The following is a 23,158-nucleotide window of genomic DNA, read 5'->3' as shown; positions in this document are numbered from 1 at the left end:
TACAGTGCATAACTTGAACACTCCTGGGTATACAGAGTTCACAGACTGCCTAATTTGGAACAACATCTATTATTCCAAAATCCTTAATCAGGTGTTACAGTTGAAACAAACATACCATCACACCATGACAGAAGAGGAAAAAGAAACGGTGTTCAAGTATGGTAGTGGTGTTTTCTTTTAAATTTTTATTTCCCATTTGCTAAATGCCTCCTAATTGCTAAGCTTTAGATAATATGCCATGTTGCTTTAAAACTAGGCATGGAACATCTGGGAAGCATCTTCATAGCGTGTTTTTGAAAGAGACAACTGAGCAAGCAGAATTGCTGCCAACAGGGAAAACACAGAGCTAAAGGAGCAGAAACAGAGGCACACAGGTGAGATCTTTATAGTGAAAAGGATTCCTGAAGGATCTCTTTGGTTAAGACAGCTGATTTAGTAAAATGTATTTAGCAGGTGATTTGTACCTTCTATGCTATAATGGCCAACATTGACATCTACCCATGAGCTGCTACTACCTGTGCCTTGGACATGTAAAGATGAAAAGTCTTCTGTGCCGTACTTTGAAAATACAGAAACTGTTCTGCTTTCATGAAGATTCACAACAGTAACATGCAACTCCTGAGCACAATTTGTTTGGACCCATTCACTTCAACCTCACAACTTAAGAAACACGGTGAGTCCATTTCTCTTTGTACTAGATACTGTCAGAGAATAACAGAATTGTTAATGGTTTCTTCTCACAAATGCTGTTCAGGTTGGAGGAAAGATACCACAATAGAAACACTGGAGATTTTATTTTACATATATAATAGCCTGTTGAAATATTAATTGTGAGTATTGGTGCAGGTGCTTATTTGATTAACTTGATCATGTTCATTTGACACATTACACGTTGTTCTCTGCAAGCAATGTCTCTTTCATTCTTGTTTAATTTATGGGTATGCTCTCTCCTGCATACCAGCACCTGTATGCCTGATTCCTCAGGCTGTAGGTCACAAAGCTTATTTTCTTCCCAATAAACTCAGTGTTATGTTTTCCTACAAGCGCTGTTTCCAAAGATGTGCTAGTAATGACATATTTACTTCTCATCTTTCCACATCACTTTCATGCTTCAAGAATTGATTAAGCTACCACAGGCTGGTAATATGTTCCAAATAGAGCAGACAGAATGACAGTGAAAATATTTTGAGATTTGTTCTTTCTGACACACCAGACAAATACTCAAGAAGTTATTTAGGATAAGAAGTATTGTCTATAAAATATTGCAAGCTAAATTTAAACTAAATGTGGAGATGAAGTGAAAGAACTTGTTATAAATAAAACATACTTTTCCAAACATCATTTTCTAGCCACTCACTGTGGAAAGGAGCTGTGCCTTTCCAAGTGCTCTATGGTCAGTTTCCCACAGAGGTTATCAAGCTCTGATGCTGCTGGTTAATGGGTTGGAAACTGTACAACAAAAATAGACTTGGCTAAAGCGAGGTATTTACTGACTTACGTGTCAGAAAGGGAAGAAATTTTTTTTTTTTGATGACCTAGAAAACCCAGGTCTTCACCCTCAAGATCAAACTGTACAAAATACAATGCACATGGTAACTTGTTTCTTAAGTTGAAAGGTTTTAATATTGCTGATCCTTGCAGATTTAAAAATATTAATGATTATTTCTACAACACCCAGGTTTTGGATAATTTATAGATGATTATATCTTTAAAAAAATGCTTTCATGACTCTGTGTGTGTGTGCATGCGCCCCTTTTTAAGTCCCAGGTGTCCCATATTCCTCAGTTCCCCATCCTCTTGGTGTGCTTATTTAATAACACACAGTCACATAAGAGGTAGCATCTACATATGAAGGCAGAGCTTCTTTGCTTTTGTCTGCCTTCTGGAGACTTGAGCCAAAGAATAGTCAGTCTGCTATAATCCTGAATTTAACAGAAGGTAATTTCTAAATCAGGCCCTAAAGAAATATGAAAAATACCAAATCTCCTTTCTGTTTGGAATGAAATTACCACTTTTTGAAAATGAAGTTAGCTATTTGCAAAATCTAGTTTCTTCTTGCAACTACCACAGCTTACAGTGCACTGCAAAAAATTAGAAAAAAAAATTAAAATCATGTTCCTCTAGATCCTTTTAAAAAATGAGAGCAAAAGGAAACATGGTTGTATTTATTTCCATACACCTTATTGTTCTTTCATATGTTTCATGTAGAAACAAACATAGATACTTCTATTCTACAAATAGATTTATATCACAGTACTAGCACATTGAAAGGAAAACTCAGCCTGATGCTTTTCTTTTTTTCAGTTTTCCTAAAATGGAGGAGGTTTTTCTCTGTTTATTTAAATATTACAGGCTCATCTGTAGAACTTCAGTTAGCACAGATTTAAATGATATTGCTCCTTAACTTCAGTGGTCTTTACTGAAAGACCTAAAGGCAAAGCTCTGTCATATCTGCAGTAATACAGGTAGAAGTCCTGGAAATCTCAAGAACTGTCAGAAGCCTTTTATTTCTAAAAAATCGTTGGTGTTATACAGTCTTTTTGTTTTCTAGACTTCTACAATACCTGTTAATCTGCTGTATATATACATTCAAGTCTGTAAGGATATCTGTTACCCTGTTACCATGTAATTATGGTATTTAACAGCATCAAAAAAATTTGGACATAATTTCCTAGAGAAAATGTGCTTTGTGGTTTTAAATGGTCCTATTTAAATACTTCTCTGTTCCAGAAATAACTGTGATTTCTAGACTGCCTTCCTAGGAAATTCAGTCATCCCAGGAAGAGGCATTTGATGCACTGTCGAAATACTTTTTTTTTTATATATAACTGTACTCCACGAAAGACTAAATTCATCATAATAGATGAAAAATGCCTCTTTAAATTAAAATTTCAGCAGCCAAAAAACAGACAAATTTTTTAAGAGTCATGCAGAAAATATAGACAGTAATAAGATGAAAATGAGACGAAAATGAAATTATTGCGATTTTTTGAGGACAGGTGATCCTAAAAATCAGCCACCGTCATCCTCAGTACATGATATATTATGTATCTTTGTGGATTGTGAATAAGCAGTAAACAACAAGAACATTACAAAGCAATAAACCAGTATCTATTAAATCTTAGCATAAAGAGGACTTCCTTTGGAAAGTTTGGTTGAGGGCATATGACTATAATCCATGCCATCCTCTTGCTTGTAAAAATGCAACCTGCTCAGCCGTGCTTTATATGTAGATGAGTTTAATACTGAATTTTTGTAAGTAACTGGTGACACACAAGATTCAATTTTCCAACTGATCTGTCCTATTTTCTTTTTTGTAGCAACCTTTGTCATTGCCAAAGCTCAAACAGTAACTTCTCTCACTGTGAGGAAAAGGGGATGATTCTACCCTTGTAAGGTGAGATCCCATTACAGATGGTTTCCTCTGCTGTCCACACCTCCAAATAAAGCACAAAATGGTAAAGCTGAATTAAAGGCAGGAGACTAAAAGAGTTCTTAAGGATCTGCTAAAGGAAAATATAATCACTTTTTATTTGGAACACATTCAAATGTTTGACCAAAGCATAGTTGCTTAATAATTAGGCAAGTACTGAGTCAAGTTGCAAAGACCTCTGGAGAAACTGGTTAACAGGTATGGTGAAGAAGAAGGTCTGAAATGTTGATGTGTTCCAAGTGTGAATCATTTGTGCTCATTTCAAATCCAGTTTTGCATAAAGTTATACCAACAAGTGTAATGGTGTAACTGACATGGAGAAAATAGCTCAGAGGAACTGAAGAACTGCAGGTGATAAACAGGGATGGAACATGAGTCTGTGCCAATTCACTGATTAAACAGGGAGGAACAGCAGTACATTATAGAAGACCTTTGTTTGTCTGTATATTTATATATACATACATGCATAACATACTGTAATAGTTTGGGGAACTGTTTGTGAACAAAGAGGTTTGGGAAGCTTAATTTTTACCGTTAGAACAGCTGCGTTTCCTGGTGTAAAACATTGTAAATTCCAGTGAGAAGTCTGACAACAAGCACACTTTCTAGAAAGGCAAAAATTTAATACATCTTCCAAACTGTGAAAAACCAGGCCAGTTTAGAAATGAGTTAAATAAGAATAATTAAAGTGAGATGAGGATTGTTTCTCAGATGATCTGTAAGTTACCTGTAAAGAGCTGATACATTTACTTAGAAACTAAAAGCACAGGAAAAAGATTTCCTCTTAAGGGGAAAATAAAAAAAAAAAAAGAAACTGAATTTTTACCAAAAGCTGTTCTTCATCATCTGAAATTCAGGTTCCTTTAATTTGGTCTTTCCTTCTGGAATCTTTTCACATTAGAAAATGTTGATGCAAACAAAAGGGGGAATGCATGTGTCACAAAAATAATGAGTTAATGAAGAGATGAAGCTAAGATCCATCTGTATGCTTTTGTCAAATCCATCAATGCTGTATGGCTGACCATACAGCACTCCCCTTAATAGCAAGCTTTTCAACAAGGGCAATTTTGGGGCCATCCTGTGTACTCATTCCCCTTTATTCATCCATAGCAAAAATAGAAATGATGCAAGTGCAAACAGGGCACAAAACTGACCTACAGTTATCATGGGGTTTCCATTCTTTTCCACATTATGTGGCTATGCTAAATTAATATAAATGTTTCCAAGAGTGCTGATGTTGTTTGTTTAGACAGTTTTAATGAAGGTCTAACCTTTTACATTAAACATCAGTTGGCTTTGTTTACTTTTTAGGCAGAAGTTCATATGTTTTCAGCAAAGGACACAATTTAATGACCATATACCAGATTATTTAAATGAATGTTTTTAATGAGTTCTTTGAATAGGTATCTCTAAGAAGCATGAAATTACTTTCTCAGTTGGGATTTTTTCACATATTTTAAGGAAAACATACCTAATCACTTTACAGAAAACACAGGTCTTTGTTGCTTTACCATTTCCATGCCTTTGTGTGCTAATAAACTAGTTATTTCATATGACACCAGTATAGTAAATTGATGTTTTAATATATTATTACTTCCTAAGAAACATTTTTTCCTCTAGAAAAGGTGAAAACATCCTCCATTTTAACAGAATGGAATTATTTAACAGTTTATGTCTAAATAGTAATTTAATTAAATTATTATTAAATAATTAGTACATTTGCAGTTGTCTATAATGATGTCTTTCACTTCTGAAGCAGCAGAGTATTCTTTATATGTGTATATATATGTGTATCTATATATCTATATCTTTATATAATTATTTAAAAGTTGCTTTATGGTTTAGTGTGATTTAATTGACCTGATTTTCTCTATTAATTTTGTATGTACACAAATAACAGCACTGCAATGAAAATGCAACCTGAATGAGAGATTTTAGAATATTTAATTAGCAGTATTTTCCCTCAGAATAAAATCTTTTTTTCCTATGGAATAATGTAATAAAATGGGCCTGGTGTTGAAAGCCTGGTTAGTCCAGAGATAGTCCAAGCAGGGTTCCAACATTTGGCAGTCTTTCCCTGAGTAAAAGGTTAGTAAAGATATAAAGATTTGTTTGTAAGGTAACTGATATAGTTCACTGGCATTTTGTTTAGACATTTTGTTTATTTTTTTCAGATTCCACTGTGATTTCTATGGCTTTGACTTAGTCTTACATATTGCTAATTTTGTTCTAACCCTCTTTATGGCTTCTGGGTGAAACCACTACAAAAATCCCAAAAAAATGCATTACCTCGTTCTTCATTCTTCCCTCCTCCTGCCCATGGAAATGTACTATGGCTGAAAAAGATTGAATCTTAAGCAATCAGTTCACTGAACCTTTCCATGGCCTTTAATTATATTGTGATATAAGTATCTCCTTGTGTCGGTCACTACTCGATGATAGAATTATTGTCAAGATGTGACTTCTGAAGGCATTCTAATACAAATGCTGTTGTTTTTCATGGTAAGTTTTTTATCTCGTGGTATTATATTTAACTACTAAAATACTTAGCAATCATTAATATTAATAAACACCACTGTTAACTCTAACCTTGAAAGTCTTTAGCATCAGCTTGATACACATCAAGTGCTTAAAAGGTACCTTCAAATATCTTCAGTATTGTTTAAAGAAAAGTCTTTAATTCTCTCAAGAGAATAATGGCGTTTAAGTCCAAATTATTATTCTTTCCCATTTAATAAGGAATCTGTTCCAATAAGACTAAAAATAGAACCAAGTTGTTCCTACAAGATTGATCATGTTTGCAGTACTGAATGATTTGCTTCATAGGAAGAAAAGTTTATTTTGCTATCTTAAAAACATTCTAAGATCAACCAAAAAGGTCTCCACTTTAAAAGCATTTGAGCATGCCACTTAGAAGCAGTCTATGGCTATTTTATATGGTCTTTAAAGTGCTCAATAACCCCATAAAGTTTTAACCTATATTTTACTGGTTCCTGTTACTTTGTGCGTTATATGTTTAAAGGCAATGAAAAGATTTTTTCATGAATCACATGAATTTTTATTTTACTGTTCACATAAAAAAGCTTTATAATATCTTTTAGTACCTCAATTTTGTGTATGAATTATATAATTGTCAGCAGGCATTATTCTAAACTGCAGTTTCTGGACCAGAAAACCATATTTAAATCATCCTGGGCATTAAAATGAAATGAGTAGATGATTTGACTGCATGGACTGGCAGGGTCATCCTGCAGCAGAACACATTATGAAATCAAGTATTAATATGTCTTTAATTGGAAGTGAGGTGTAAGTTATTCAAAGAGGATTTTTAATTTACCTTTTGTTTTTCAACTGACGAGTGAACAAAAAGTGAGTAATTAAAGTATGGAAGGTATAAAATACTCCATCAGCAACCAAACCTTGCAGGGGCATTTCAGTTTTCATGCAGAAGAGGTAAAGCTTGGTGAAAGACTTTCTAGCTACAATAATGAATGAAGCCACCCTGTTTAAGATTACTAATCTTTTCAGTATCCTTTACTTCTATGAAGCATTTTTTAAGTTTCAAAAAAGTCTAGCTTCTTCCCAGATAGCTCAAAGAAGTCACAGACGTTTCTCAGACAAAAATCTGATGCCAATAAAGGTTGCAATTTGACCAGGCCTGTCATGTTAATGCCAATGAAAGCCAATGGGTAAAATGACAGCAAGCTTCTCATCAAAAGGGAATCAATATTGCTCTACAAATAAGAAGCAAATGCTTCAGAAAGTTTTAGACTGTTTGTAAATAGTTTTGTTTGGGAATTCTTCTCTCAGCCATAATATGAGACCCAGAGATCAGCTCAGTTTGTCGGAGTATGATGCTAATAATGCCAAGGTTGTGTATTTGATCCCTGCTCAGGCCATTAACCTAAGAGTTGATGATCCATGTGGGTCCGTTCCAATTCAGACTATTCTGTGAAATATCTTGGCTTTTTCGTCTTCTAAAAAGCACAAGCCAAATACACCTACACACTAATTTACCTGATAGCTTGGCAATTAATACCAGTCAGAAACCATTAAAATGAAACAGACCAATAAAATTAGGCAGTAAAGAAAGCTATAGATAATAATAGATAATGACAACCACTATTAACAATCTGATGCAAACAGTCTCCAGGACATCCATGGGAGCTGTGGCTGGTGCTTCCCATTCCCAGCAGGGCACAGCAGAGGGGCAGGGTGAGGCTGGGGAAACCGCTCTGGGACCCGTCTCCATTCCTTCCCTTGAGGTCTCCACCCTGCCCAGGCACTTACCTTCCTACCACCCAGAGCCTCAAAGTGGCTCCGCAGCTCCTCCACAGTGACAGGGACGTGCTCCATCAGCTGAGATCCACTGAGGGTCTCCTCCTTGAATGCATCTGTCCTCCTGCTGTCTGATGGCATCTTCTCCAGGGCGATCCTATCTGGCACCAGGGATGGTGGGAGTGGAAAGTGCTGGAACATCAGGTCTGGTCTTGTAGCATTGGCAGACTCCCATCTCTGCTTGAGGAGCTCCACGGAGCCCTTCTGCAGGGGCAAGTCTGCCAGCTCCAGCGTGCCCTGCCAATGCAACATGGACCTGGGGTCAGAGGCCAGTGCATGGTGCCAGCCGAGACCACCAATGGAGCAGCTCAGGAGCCCTTGGGTTGGAGGACAGGCTGTGACACAGGCTGGTGGCTGGGACAGAAGCCACTTCCCAATGGAAGATGTGAGATCCAGTAAGATCAGCTCCAGTAGGAGTCAGTGAAAGGGTTCAGTGTGTTCATACAAAAGGTATATGTGAATTACAGTGTGAATTAAAGGTGCTGTTCAGACATTTTATTCTTAAGCTTGACAGCAGAATTGCTGTCTATTATGAATGTAAAAGCAGCAAGCATGCAATTAGTGAGAATTCCAAACAAAGTGGGGTTAATGAATAAGTGCCTGGTAATCAGTGTGTGCTGCATGAAAGGTGTTGTGACAGGTGACTGCTGATTTTTTTAAGACCTGATAGAGCTATCTGTGTTGTGGGTTGAGTCATAGCATTTTAAAGCAGCTGGGAGACAGAAGGGCTACTGCATTAGCTGAGAGACTGCTTGGGTAGCCTGGAAACACAACCCAGGGTAGTTCTCCTAATTGCACTGTAACTCTTGTCAGGTAAATTGCTAAGTGTTGATATCCAGCCTTTCTGATCAGTTGACTGTGCTGACAAAGACTTCTTCTGTCTTATGGTACGCTCAGAAAAGAAAATTGCCATTATTTTGCGACAGTTGATGAATTCTGCTCCCCTTTTCCTAAAATCAGCTCCTAAGGTTTGATTTTGATGTTTTCTGCCTTGTAGCAAATACTCAAATGTAAGTTTTCACATCTCATTCCAAAGGAGATTTAAGTAAAAAGAACATGAATTTAAAATATTAACAAGAAGGAAATGTTAAGAACTGTGGCTCAATTAGTAACTAAAATCTCAGTTCATTAGTCCCTTTCTTTGGTAAAGTAATTCTTGAATGCTGCCCTTTATTACGCTTGTGTTTGATAGAGTTTAATTTAATCTGCATTGCTGGGAGTTGGACTTCTGGGTTTTAAAGTAATTTTTTAACTAGAATAAAAGTGGTCTGTAATATTTTACTTAGGACTTAAAAACACATGAGGAGTGCTGGGTATTTGATGTGTTCAAAGAATAATTTTAAAAAGAGACTTCAAGGTCCACCTTTCTTAAACAATATGGAAAAGAGTTTCTTCACTCCCAGTTTTCACCTTTTGTATAACCAGAAGTTGGCCCAAGGCTTATTTCTCCTTTAGTTTTTTGGCAGAACTACATTGTGATGATGGTTAACATCCTGCTAGTTTTCCTTAACTGATACAAGCTGTCTCCCAAGCCCTTCCTGCAAGCAAAAAAAATTACATCCTTCCTTCCCCTACCATATGTACTTCTTCCATCAAAGATTCTAAATGGGCCCAGCTTCTGGCCCCAAATGAAAAACAGCTGTTAAATTCCCCAGTTGCAAGAATGTTCATTTTAACTCACAGCTGTAGGTTAGAAATAGTCCTGATTTATGCTGCATCTAAGGGTTGACTTTAGTCTATGGAGCAGGCTTTTCCTAATTTGCTTGAGAGTGCTTATGCAATACCCACATTCTCCTATATTTTGCTTCATTGCTGGTGGGTCCTTTTGTTGGTTTCAGTGATTTTCAGGGTATGTGTTATGCCGTCTTTCAAAAATAGTCTGGAATGCACCTGCTTCTCTCTCGCAGCTCTCAAAATACGGTTAACTAATTGTGGTAGCTTCTTTTACTCTTGTCTAGTGTGGGACCTATGTCTGATAGCGGATAAAATGAGTATCTGCTTTGCTAACGTGCATGTGTTGGATGAAAGGCAATTGTCTGGAAATTCAGTAGTTCATAAAACTGGATTCCCACCCCGAATGAGAGATTTCATTGTAATATCTGCATTTGTGTCAGGAATAAATTTGAATGTAGGCCCAAACTTGACTTCCAGCGACTTTCTAAATATATATTTTAGTGAAAGTGTACCTCTGAAACTTGGGGAAGGAGGGAAGAACTAAAACAAAAATCCCAGACCAGGTTTGGGTGTGTTCTAGAGGTTGAGGTTTTCACAATTTTTATGACTTACATCTCTGTTCTTCTAATTTCTTTCCCTACTTGTTCACAGTAGTTTCAATCACTGTTGAATACTAACAGTAATTTATGTCAAGTAAAATATTTGAGGAATATTTGATACCTAGGATTGTAGTTTATTTTAATTGTTTCCTTGAGCTTTTTAGTGCCTTATCCTTTCTGAAAATGTAGGGAGAAAATGAGAAAAGCACAGATTTTGACTTTGACCTAAGCCATTATTATAATTTCATACTGGTTATGCTGGTTGTAGTTTTTTACTTTTACTGTCCAGCTGTAAAAATATTTAAGTGACAGGGAGAACAGATACTGTTGCTTTTATCAAGTATCAGAGATTTTCCTTTTGTGTCAGCTATTTTTGGCTCTCAACTGTCTATATTTGTCCTCTGGCCCATTTATTTCTCCCCCAAATATATCTTGATTTGCTATCTCATAGTGACAATAGACTTACTACATTATTCAATTAGCTGAGATGCAGGCAAAATTGGATCTGTGGGTCTGTGACTTCTTCCCAGGAGGTGCATAATAAGAGCCCACCCATGAATGGAACTGGTGGAGAGGCAGAACTTATGGTCTGTTACAGTCATCTTTTCAGTCCTGTTGCACCTGCTCATAACAGGTAAGAGCCCATAAAAATGAGCAACGTATTTTAAAAAATTATTAATGTGATAGGATAAAGGTTTCAGTTAGATTAAAAGCTTGCAGAGAGCACTGTCCTCTTATTTTCCTTGGTTTGGAGACTCAAATGTGCTTCTGTGTCAGACAGTGGAAAAATGAAGATTACAGTATGGAAAATTATGTTGGTTAGTGAGCAGTCATTTTGGCAGAAATGGATGGTGGAATTTTTGTGAAGAAAATACCTTAAATGCTATATAAACTTCACAGGCAGGTCTTTGGGAATGCTACCTATAAACCTTTTGCATTAATGTGTTTGTTTTATGAGACCAGGGATGATACAGCATTCAAACATTGCAGTCAAATTGTAGGTTTTCTCTTTTTTTGTGTTTCTTCTCTGGGGTCTTTTGTATCTTTCTCCCATTAATTTATTAAGAGGCCTACAGTAATTCTTCATTTCATGTTATAAATCTTATAAATGTATACTTTTCTTCAACAAGCAGCTATGGGAAGGCCTGTAGATTTTGTGGACTCATGAATTGCAGGAATCCAGTAAATGTCAGGATGCTTTTAAAATCGGAAGTTGTTGATAAATCTGTTTTCACAGTCAGATTTTTTTTTTTTTTTTTTCCTTGCACTGCCAATGAGACATGTCCTCCTCTGCTGTTCCCAGACTGTGTATTCCATTAGTAGGTGCATATATGCAATATGCATTCAAGGAAAGCTGTTGAGGAAAACTATATAAGTTCTGCTCTGCGTTCCTTTGGCAAAACAGCTACCTGCATTTTCATCATATTCTTGCTATCTTAAATGCATCTTACATGTAAACTCCTTCATTTTTTCACTAGCAAAGGAGAAAATAGAAATTATATAAATAGGAAACTGAATCAGTTTACTTGTAGAGCTATTTGTGAATAGTGTTGCTTGTATACCCATGGGATGATACCATCATGCATATTGTACTGGTAAGTCCTCTCCTAACTTTAGAAAACAGTCTGTTGTCAAGTAACTGGCATTTTCCACTGCATATTGAGCTGGATTTCCTTTTCAATTAAAAAAAAACCAACAAAACCAACAAAAAAACCCAACAAAAGAACCCAAAGAAAACCCCTAACAAAACAAACCACAACACAAAAAAGACCCTCACACCAAAAACCCCAACCCAGGATGTGAGAACTCCTTTTCATGATTTGCCATGTTATTTCGTCCAGTTCTTGCATCTGAGACCTTCCTTTCTGTTTCACCCTGATTCCAATTAATCTTCCCTGTCAGGAATCCCTGGCACGAGACTCCATAGTACATCTTGGGATAAATTGTGAAAAAACAGCACATTGCAAATGAAGACTATATCATTCAACCCAGTGTTTTTCCCAAACCACTAAAGAACAACCCCCGGGATCCAGAGGAAGCTGCAGGTCAACAAGCAGCTCACCCCTTACTTTATGGCAATTCTGGGAAGGGATGCAGAGGGGTAAAAGAGGGGTAGCTACTGAAGTTCTCCACTAAATCTAGTCAAGAATAGAATAAAATTGTTCAGTTGGAACATTTCAGTTGGAAGATTGACAGCAATCCTGTAGTCCAACTGCAATATTCACTGGTCACATTACTAAATAATCTATCTTCTGCTTAGGACTCTTTATATGTGCACACAATAGCTGGGCACATGTTTTTGACACCTTTGCTTGAAAAGCTTGCAGTTTCTTCTGCAGGTAAGCAGAGCCTCCAGTATCTGTAACATTTCTTCATTTGCATTTCAGACACTTCTTAACAAAAGCAACTCAGACAAGTTTATGAAGAGTTAAAATAGTTCTTCATTACTATAAAATGTAAAGCACTTCCTAATTCCTCGTCATATTTTGAGAAAATATTTTAGGGCTATCATTTAACATGCCAACCTTTATCCTGATACAAATATGCATAGGTAAATAATAAAACTTGAAATGTTATTTCAAACTTTGAATTATGACAGACACTGTTCTAGCTAGTGTAACAAGGTTTCAGTATTTAAAGGCAAATCATGCTTAAACATTAGTTTCTCATATCTTAACAGAAAAATCAACACATTTTATCATCCAATAAGAGAGGACTAGAAAGTGCATAATTCATATTTGTGGGATTGAGGAAGGACGTGTTTATTATTTTTCCTTTTATCCCACCATTCTCATTTATTACATGAGCAGTATCAGGCCCCCCACTAGACAGCCTATTTACAAAAACAAAACAAAAAAAACTAAACCAAAAAAGCACAAATTGCATATTTGCACTAAGTTTCTTACCGCTGTGTTCTTCTCAGTCAAGTTTTCCCGTGACTCTGCTGCACTCATTTTGAGCGTATTTAAAGAAAGACAATTTTAAACATTCTCTAATTCATTGGTCTCATTTGACCAACGAACACGAGGCTTGATAGACACACGTCTGATAGTAGTTACGAGACACCAAATCTCTTGCATGCTTGCGTTGCCAATGTATTATTTAGTGAGGCATGGAGGTAAGGTATGCTTTCTGCCGTACCTCTGGCTGTGCTGCGTGTGCTCACCTTACACTGCTTAGCACTGCCAAAGGCTACAGGCAACAGCTTTTGTTTCAGTGCTCTTTGGCAAGAAACAAAGCACCTTCCAGTAAAAAATGGTTGGTTCTTAAGTACCTAGGAAAGGTTTGGAAAAAAATTACAATTGGTAAGTCATAAGTCCAATGGATAATAAAATACTACGTCAATTTGTATAATTCAGACCATCTAAAGATACCGTGTTCCAGTGCAGCTGGCTTTCTTAATAATAAACAGAACTGCTTTTAAATAGTTTCAGTGGGGACCAAAAGTACAGAGTATAAGTAATACAGGAAAAAAAGTTAGAAGGATTTTCAAAGATCTTCCACTCCCTTTCACTCTGTTTTCATCTGCTATGTTCCAGGGCTGTTATTCTGTCTTTCTTCTCCTCTCCTGTCCCAGTCCACATCTGTCACAATTGCATGTTAGCAGGTGAAGACTGTGGTCAACAGATGCTGCTTTTGATATGTACCCACCTCATCACTGTGGACAAACACGGAATTCTGGGTTTTCTGGGCCACTGACCCAGAGAGTGGGCATGTGCTATTCAGCACAGCCAACCTAGCCTCCAGAACTCCTTATCCAAGGATACCAGCCAGGAGGACACACGCAGGGACAGAACATGTTCTGCAACCTTTCTCCAAATGACTTGGTGTCATTAGGGACATATTTTTGGGTGGACTATGCTGTAGATAATAAAAATACCCACACATAGGCAGCACCTGCTTTTCCTTGTTACGCTCAATTACTTGGCTAACTTCAGGTTCTCTTGCATAGCCAGCTGGGCAGGAATAAGTGTTCAGTCAGCTCTGGCATGCTATGCTTGGTTTTGTTTGATTCACACTTGTTTTTTTCTTTCTTTGGTATAATTGAAGCTTTTTTACTTTCAGGCTAAAGCTCCTTTTATAAGAAGTTTAAAGGACTCCTCAGTGAAGTAAAGGATACACTAAGGTACCCTCTTGTTTCCACTATTGTGCCATGTTTTTTGTAATTCATAAAAATAAGAAATCTTACTTTAAAAACAGAAGACCATTGAATGTACAAAATAAGAAACTTATTTAAACTATTTAAAAGCTCTTTTAGTTTCCCCCCATACCTTTGAAATAGTGACAAAACTTGTACTGGAATAAAACTTACTATGCTAACTATTGATTATATGTGACTCATGCTTCAGTCTAGTGTTTAATGAGAGGTAGGTAAAAATCTGTGTGCACAATCTCCTCTATCCTGCCCTTGACAGTTATATTTACTTCTTTGTAGTTAGTACACAGAATTTCCAAATCACTGTGCAGAATTTTTCCCTCTCTCAAGTTTGATCATGGCTAAATGACTACAAGGCAACAGGGAATTAGGCCTCTTGTTTCATTGTGTTTTAAAGCGAAAGTTCAGAAAGCTCATGGCAAATATTGCTGAGCATGAAATCCCTGTTCTGAGGATCATCCATCTCATTCCTACACCTACATAATTTCTACGCACTCCCCCAGGTCTGTCCTTGTGAACTGGTAGAATGCTCGTATATACTTTTAAAGCTCTTGTAACTGAACAGCCTCACTGGAACTACAGAGGAACTTAAGCAATTTATTGCCCTTGGCTTTTGCTTAGGAAAATCTATTTAATCTCTTATATTTTTTGAAAATAGGATTATGTTTTAAAATAAGAATTTTCTTGATCAATATTCTGTCATTCCTGATTAGTCTTCAAGCACAGTCCTTGTGAGGCTATTTTATGTACATTTCAGTCCTCTGAAAGTGGCTAACCTGTTCTTAGCAAAAGTGAAAGTGGAGAGAAATCCTACATAGACCTCTTTGCTTCTATAGAGAACCAGGGAAAGAAACCTATAATGACATAACCTGAATTACAGCAATTTGTTCCTCATGGTAATGATAAATGATGATCCAGAGATGCACATTACCTGTCTACTTTAAGGTACCATCTGTTCTACATTTGTATTTGGCTGGCAGTTAATAAACGTCCTTGGGAATATATTGCAGAAGGAGAGTGCACCAAAAAAAACCTCTTTGATGTTGAGTTTTAACAAAAACCCCTGATACTTGAGTTTAAATAAGGAGTTCTGAGTTAGATTATTTATTTCAAAGTAGGATTTGGGGGGGAGGGGGTTGGTTTTCTGGACAGAAAGAGCCACTGAAATGGAAGTAAGGAGTTTATAACCTCATTGCTGTGGTCAGTGTTCTGGGAGCCCTGAATTGCCGCCACATGTAACTGTTATGGCTTCATCTTGGCAGGAATATATGAATCAGCAAGCAAAGCAGTATTATTTTGTGAACTTGTGATCAGAGCAAGCCTTTGCAACATGCATTAAATATCTGGGTGAAATTCCCAGGATTATGGTATGATTCACTCAAATTGGATAACTCTTTAATTGGTCAGTTATTTTCAAATTGAAAAATTGCAACTGTCTAGCTTGTTGGGAAGAATGTGTTATGACTGTTAATAATAATTCTATTAGTATAAGTCACTTAAAATAACCCTTATGTGACTTCAAGAGACAGTGGCATCCATTAAAAGTCCAGCTGATAACACTGGATGGTCATCCCTCAAACTCTAGAGATCAGAGCTCACTGTGCTTAATCACTTGCCCTACCATTATAGAGAAAAAATATTTAGGATGCCTTAATTTTGCATTTAATATCTCTCAGGAATGGCTGGTGAAATGATGTATGACAGTCTTTTCAGCATGATTGATTTTATTCATATTACCTGCTGCATCTAAGTTAGAAGGGAGTTCCATACTGAGGGATCTTGAAACAAGTATACTGTAGTTATCTCAACCATCTTTCTGAAACTGTCATGAGAGTGATTTCTGGTCAAGTTTTCCACATGAAAGACAGTATTACTAATATATATTGTTTACATTATTTCTGTCCTTTTAATAGGAATTGTTTGCCATGTGCCTTCATAAGGGAAAACAAAGGTTTCAGTGGAGCAATTATTACTCTTTTGAATATATGAATATTTATTATTGCATCAAATTATTAGTATGATGAGCATGTGAATATCTTCTGGAAGTAAATGCATTTTGCATTTATTCTTCCCCTAGTTCAGCACATGGGAGCTTCAGTGTGTTACAGTCTGGCATGCTGGAATCAGTCAACACAATTGTAGCCTTGGTTGTCAGTTTTGACAGCATTAAACAATTTGAAAATTATTGTGTGATTTCAAATTTGATGCTGTATATGAAACAGAGATTAAGAAGGTCCCACTTTTTTGAGGGAAGCAGAGATCAATGTGGACAGGCCTGAGCTGGCCTACACAACTCACCAAAAGACAGGCTAGTCCAAATTCGTGGGGTAACATCTGTACAATAGAAGAGTGATCTGAATGAAGAATTAGTATCAAGACAGACCTTAAAGACAACTTCAAGAAAGAAAATGAGTGCTAAAAGGCTAAAGCAGTACTTTGAGATACTTGGTGGGCAGACAAAAGGTGTATAACCTGACCAGTATAGGGAGTACACATGGAATGTACCTAAAACTTATGTTAAACAAAAAATTGATGATGCAGAGAAGGAAATGGTTGTTGACCATGCTTATATTAGGAATGAGATTTTTATATCTTAATGTTGACTGATTAAAGTTATGTAAGTTGGTCCACTTTTGCTATCACTACTGTTAAACATAGGGAAACAACTGACATGATGAGAAGGTAAGATCTTGGCATGGATCATGTCAGAATGGAATCTTTTAAAGCATGACATACAAGGTTATTATTTTTTTCTCTCTTTTAAACCTGATTTATCTTTCCATCTCATCACTAGGGTTTTATGGCTTGAGCGTATCCATGTTTGTGCCTTGGGTCTTCCTTTGGTTTCTCCTAAACACAGAAATTTTCCCACTGGGAATACTATGTGGAAATTATTATTATTTTTTTTTTAATAAGAATGTGAATGGTGTTGGGGGTTGGAGGGGAATATTCTTTTTAGCTTTTTTTCCTCTGCAGAACAGTAGAAGCCCTGTAGTAAGACATACCTTCAGTGAAGTTTTATGCCCAAGAGGCACAAATAGGTCTGTAATGTTGCTATTTCAGCTTGTAAGCAAAAGGCCTTGCAAAACCCCCTAAAATAGGGAAGTAAATAAAATGTGAGACACATGTGAATCTGTGCTGTAAGATGTACTTAGGGATGTCATAGAATGGGATATTGCTGTAAATATCTGCGTACATCTCTTAACAAGTGGTTGCAAAAGGTTAAGGGTAAAGACAAATGGAAATATGCTGATATATACATTGTCTCTGATTGACACATTTTTGCTTATTTACCTCTAATATCCACCAGAGCTGGGTGTAGTACTCCAGATAGGGTCTCATGACAACACAGTAGGGGGCACATCAACTTAGACTAAATTATGTGTTCTCTTTTTTGTTAACTTCTGAAATCATTATTTTCAACTTATGACTGCAAAGAAACTCCAGTTGCTTTGTAGTTAATTGTCTAAATAAAATTTACTCTAAGAGTGTGATACTAAAGGGTATTCTGGAAGAGAAGGTGCTGAGAACATGCAGATAACTCACATCTCCTCTTCTGCCAGCTGTGTCAGAAAACTACAACCCTTTTCCAAAGTAATAAGCTTAACAAAGATAGGCCTTACCACAGAGGCAAGAAACAGATTTGTAGCCTCAGGATTGGCAAGCAATTACTTGGTAAAACAGGTGTTAGTTAAAACATTTAAGTATTCAGAATGCCTGGAAGCTTTTAGGTTTTAAAGTAGCCTGAAATAGCTTTGGTCCACTGCTTTACTTATTTTTTCAGTCTTATGAATTAATTTTCTATGGTCTATTGAAACAGCATTGCAGGATGCCTTTACCTTCTGTCAGGATGTTCTGCAAGGAGCCTCTTTGTCCTTTGTGTCCATTGGATTTGTGAGAGCACTATCAGAAGGACATGACAGCATTTACTGTGTCATTTAAATAAATCTTAGCATTAAGACTGCTTGCTTATGTCATCTTCTTGTCTTTGTGCTACACTTTTCACCCTGACAGTGGAAGAGATTTCATTACTAATAGTAGCAGAAATAAATTGGTTTACTTCTGGGGAAGAGAGGGTTAATACTGTCTAAAACTCTGAAGAAAGAATAAGCATTTCTGATAATTCTTCATATGTATTTCTGACTAAGCATGGGAAAAAAACCCCCCTAGAACTCATTTTTCCAAATAGCTTTTATGAAGCACCCAAAGTAAAAATTAAGCTACAGCAAAACACAGTATTATTTTTATCATATTAGCATTGAGAAGCATCCATATTATATTGTTCAGGTTTGGGTTATGTGCATGGTCAGTAGCCATAGAATATTAATTAAATAAACTCATGAAATAAACTTATCAAGAAGTTTTCAGGGAGTGATTATGGCAAGTTTTACAGGTCAGAGTATCAGGCACATGGAATGGGGTTTTATAAGTAGAAAATGAGGGAAAGCAGACGCTTCAAATACCATTATCAATGAAAATAACAACAATACCAGCAGTTTTTATCCTGGAGGAATTCTACTGAGGAGTGAGCATGACATGATGTAACTGAACAGAAAAAGCCATAGCCAAATCAACTGCAATGCTGAGTAAACACATACAAATCATTAATTTGTTCTATTGTTATTGTTGCTGGTTGGTTTTATTTACCTTTCTCTCACTGTAAACTTTCCACTTAAGTGGATGAGGTATAGGCAAATGGTAAAGAGTAGTACTGGGAAATAAAATGCAATTTGTGTTTTTATTTATACATCTTTCTTAATCTGTGTTGTGCCCAGAAACACAAGCTTAAAAATACAACAATAAAAAGAAGAAATTAAATACTCTCATCTTTCTTGGAACAGTTTGGAGCCCTTTTAATGCACTGTTTTAATTTTTTTGTCCAAGCAGAGAGGAGGGTTAGACCTTATAGGAAGGACAAAATGGTTGAAGAGATTATAATTTTTATTGGCTTGCTCCATTTGTTTAAACACGACCATGAGAACTGTAAAGTCAATTAAATACTTTCTTTTATATTTTTCTGACACAAATTATTCCTTCAGTTTATTTATATGTTGGGTGGTCACATTGCTCACAGTGCAACTTCTTGGAACTTAGGAATGCAAATTTAATATCTAGAGTTGATTCAGTAGGAATGCTTGTTTTGATACTCTTTCATATAGAGGTATAACGCTTTTTATTGAAAATGTCAAATGAAAGCAATTTGTTTCTTCACTTGTGACTCTGAGTACTAACGTGAATAAGATGTTTTAACAAAGATTTCTTTGTTTTTGTTTTGCCTGCCCTGGTGAACCTTGAATGGATGCACACACATTCTTTAGCTAAATATGCAAACTACTATCTTCTCTTCATTTATTCTCTGTTCCTGATGCTTTATGTGCAATGGAATTACAAGTTTTTCCATGTGATCCCATAGTGCTTCTTCCAATAAGCTTAAAATGCTAACTGGCTTTTCTTCAGAGCCAAAGCAATCCCACCATGCTGCCATAAAGAGGAGTGTTTCCTTGGGCATAAAGGCATCTAGGTTAATTTGCTTCATTACTGAAACTATCTCAATGGAAGGGATAGGGTTTGTAGTGTGCACCTTCTAGATGGTCATGGTGGGGAGCTTATTTGTTCACTAGGTCTTTCCATTAAACTTCTGGAAAGGTATTTGGATTGGAATGCCACTGAATTCACTTTCCTGCCTCTGAGGCATTTTGCCTCCTTTCACCTTCTTCCTCAATAAATAATTTCATCATAAGTCACAGTATATTTGTATGCTGGCGATGCTCTAACAGAGGACCTGTTTTCCAGTATATGCAATGGTGTACTATAGTTTTTCTGAATGAGATTAATTTACAACTTTAGAAGCTGCTTATACTCCTCTCAATTAAGCCTGATGTGTTCTTATTGTCAAGAAAGGCAATCATAATTTTTGTAATCTGTCTTTTAATTCATAGGGACAATGACTTCTTTCTTCTTGACTTAAGGAGACAAATTATTTTGTGATTACAAATCAAAATTATGGCTAATTGATTTTGGTTAGCTCACCAATGAAAAATTAATTCTGTATAGCCACAAGATAATTAAGGTACTAGGAAGGGAGAAGGATAACGTGCCTTGTGAGCTCTTACAGAAAAGCCTGCTTAGAAGAAAAGGACAGTGCTGACAGGAGACAGTGGTCCTTGGGCTTTACATGTGTTTAGGGTCTGCCACAGAAAACATGAAAATGTCTGTCTGGTCTCTGCTTACACAGAATGAATATTACTTTGAGAGTTGGAGGTAGAGGGAATACTGAGCGTAACCTTTTAGCAGCATTTAGGTTATACTCTTTTAGGCAGGTCATGAAATAATATCCCGTCTCATTAATTTTCTATAAGACTTCCCACTTCACAGATTCAGCACAGCGACTGTATAGGCTTGAGTTAAAATTGATTGAATGTGTGGACTCATTTGTAGGACCTCACAATCTGCTCCATCATTTTTACTGCCAGTCCATGGTATTTTTGCCTTCAAATCCCCTTCTGTGTTGGAGTAAAATTATTTTTACAAGAATGTGATAAGTTTTCTGCAATGTGTTAATAAGCCCAGTGGAGCCAGTGGTCCTGCTGGGATTCAGATTTTTTTCTAAAATGTGAGGACTGTTATTTAGAGTGCACAGGGACATAATTTCAGACATTAGCATTATTTTTGGTATTAAAAGGAAACCAAAACCAAGGGGATTTTAAAATCAGAATTGGGATTTTTAGCATGCATCAAGGCTTCCCTTCTTGTTCTTCCTTGCCTTCCCAAACCATGCAGATTGGCAGCAATGTTGTTCTGAGGCAGCTGTGCTTTGAGTGTGTCTCCTTGTCAGCTGTGGCAGGCAGCCCCCACCACAGTGCTTATTTTATTTATTTATGGCTGCACTCCCTCTTTCTTTAATTGGAAAAACAAAACGTTTGGATTCACACAAACCTATTACAGATTTCTTTGTTTTCTCTAATAAGTTCAGAGCAGTTTTTGAACAAGGAGACTTATAGGGAGAATACTAAATAAGGAAGAAGTAATAATTCTGTCACTATGGCTTTTCTTTCAGCTCAAGTTGTTCACAGGCTGGAGTAAGTAGCTACTTGAGGATTGTGGCAGGGAGAATGCACCAGAGCATTTTTCTTAAGAATTTAAAAATAAAAGTCAGGGTTGCATAACATAATAAGACTTTTTAAAAGTGAAAGAGACCAAAAGCATTAATATGTAATATTTTCAGGTGAATTAGGTAATTTTTATTATGTATTCCTAGTCCTGTATTTGTGTGACAACCATTTGTCCTATTAGGGGCTGTTGTGATTTAACCCCAGCCAGCAGCCAAGCCACAGACAGCCACTTGCTCACTGCCCAACCAGCAGGATCAGGGAGAGAACTGAAAGCTAAAAGATACAGAACTCAGGGGTTGAGGTGCAGACAGTTCAAAGCGTAAAAGAAAAACTGCTGTGCAAAGGAAAAGCTGAACCAGGGATTAATCCACCAGTTCCCACGGGCAGGCCGGTGTTCAGCCATCTCCAGGACAGCCAGGGCTCCACCACCCTTAGTGTTGACTTAGGAGACACACTGTCACTCCAAACATCCCCTCTTTCTCCTTCCCCCCAGGTTTGTATGCTCAGCATGACAGCATGTGCTGTGGGACGTTCCTGTGGTCAGCTGGGGGCAGCTGTCCTGCCTGTGTCCCCTCCCAGGCTCCCATGAACCTCCAGCCTGCTCTCCAGTATGGCCACACGAAAAGCAGAGAAGGCCTTGGCTCAGTGTAAGCCCCGCTCAGCAAAAACAAAACATCTCTCTCTTATCAACCCTGTGTTCAGCACAAACCCAAATACAGCTTCCTACCAGCCGCTGTGAAGAAAATTAACTCTACCCCAGGTGAAACCAACATAAGGGCATAGTCTCTACTGACATTCAAGGATGTGAAGCTTTTAAGTGAAAAAACCCATACCAGCTTACCTTCCCCTGCTCACACTGAAGCTGCCTTTCTGTGGCAGTGCTGCTGTTTTGTGCAGATTACAGCCTGCAGCTGTTCTGCTGATGAGGCCACCCCCACTCACAAAGGCAGCAGCACATCAGGAGGGGAACCCCCATCCCAGCATACAGGGAGGCTGACACTTCTGACTACATCATTCCCCACATGGGAAACCAAAAACCGTTTTTTGTAAGGATTGTTTGTTTTTAGTGTACATTATCCAGCCAGACTGGGATGGAGAGTGATTTGGTATTTGGCTAAGGGCTTTGATATAAATGACACATCCTGTGTTGTAAGGTGGCCCCTCATCCCCTCCCATCTGTACATGTCCCGGCATCTCATGCTAAAGCCATTCTGTCACCAGTGACTCCTGAAATAGCCACATCTGCAGAGCTGTTGGGAAGCTGGGACTGTTGTCAGCCCAGAACTTCTGTGCTTTAAATGCAGTGTTGGAGAGGTTTAAAATTAGTTCAGTAGAACTGCAATCAGTAGCATTTATATCTGTGTGAATAAGTGCTTTGCAAGGCTTGACAGCAGTTGGGCCACTCAGAGCATGTGTGCCCAGATCCTCTAGGAGCAGAGTGTTCTTTTGTCAGCTCCCTGCCCTGGACACTGTGCCTCAAATGTTTGTAAAGAGCCTGAACCTAGTATTCATAAAGTAAACATGTCATTAGCATGTGACTGCTAAAAAATTCTGGTTGGTTTCACATGAGAGAGATGCACAAACAAAAAAAACCTGCCTAGGATGTCTGTTTTTCATTTTACCAATGGATAGGTAATGTTTTTCTTCCTTTTTGCTGCATTTGAAAATTCCTATGTAAAAGAAAAAAACTGAAAGCTGGTTATTTGTATAGTCTTTTTGAGGAAAAAAAAAATCTCAATTTAAACTCCTATATTTAGATAATTTAGAGGGAGAGAGAGACATAGCATAAATTCAAAATTTGACTTTAATATGCCTTAAGAGAAAAGACACTGATGAAGAATGGGGG

At 37.2% G+C, this 23,158-nt stretch overlaps 1 protein-coding gene across 1 annotated transcript in view; it reads left to right on the top strand.

The window, feature by feature from the left end:
- LOC131579668 (sodium channel protein type 2 subunit alpha-like) overlaps positions 1 to 23,158 on the top strand; it is a 140,063-nt gene that overhangs the window by 6,155 nt on the left and 110,750 nt on the right. Inside the window, exons 2-5 of the mRNA XM_058839953.1 lie at positions 257 to 374; positions 451 to 673; positions 3,321 to 3,397; positions 10,575 to 10,678. The gene's annotated coding sequence lies outside the window, so the exon portion shown is untranslated. The remainder of the gene's footprint in view (positions 1 to 256; positions 375 to 450; positions 674 to 3,320; positions 3,398 to 10,574; positions 10,679 to 23,158) is intronic.

This window comes from Poecile atricapillus, chromosome 5 (genome assembly GCF_030490865.1).
Source record: "Poecile atricapillus isolate bPoeAtr1 chromosome 5, bPoeAtr1.hap1, whole genome shotgun sequence".
Taxonomy (NCBI): Eukaryota; Metazoa; Chordata; class Aves; order Passeriformes; family Paridae; genus Poecile; species Poecile atricapillus.
Note: the sequence above shows the minus strand (reverse complement) of the source record. Positions and strands in the feature narration are given on the sequence as shown.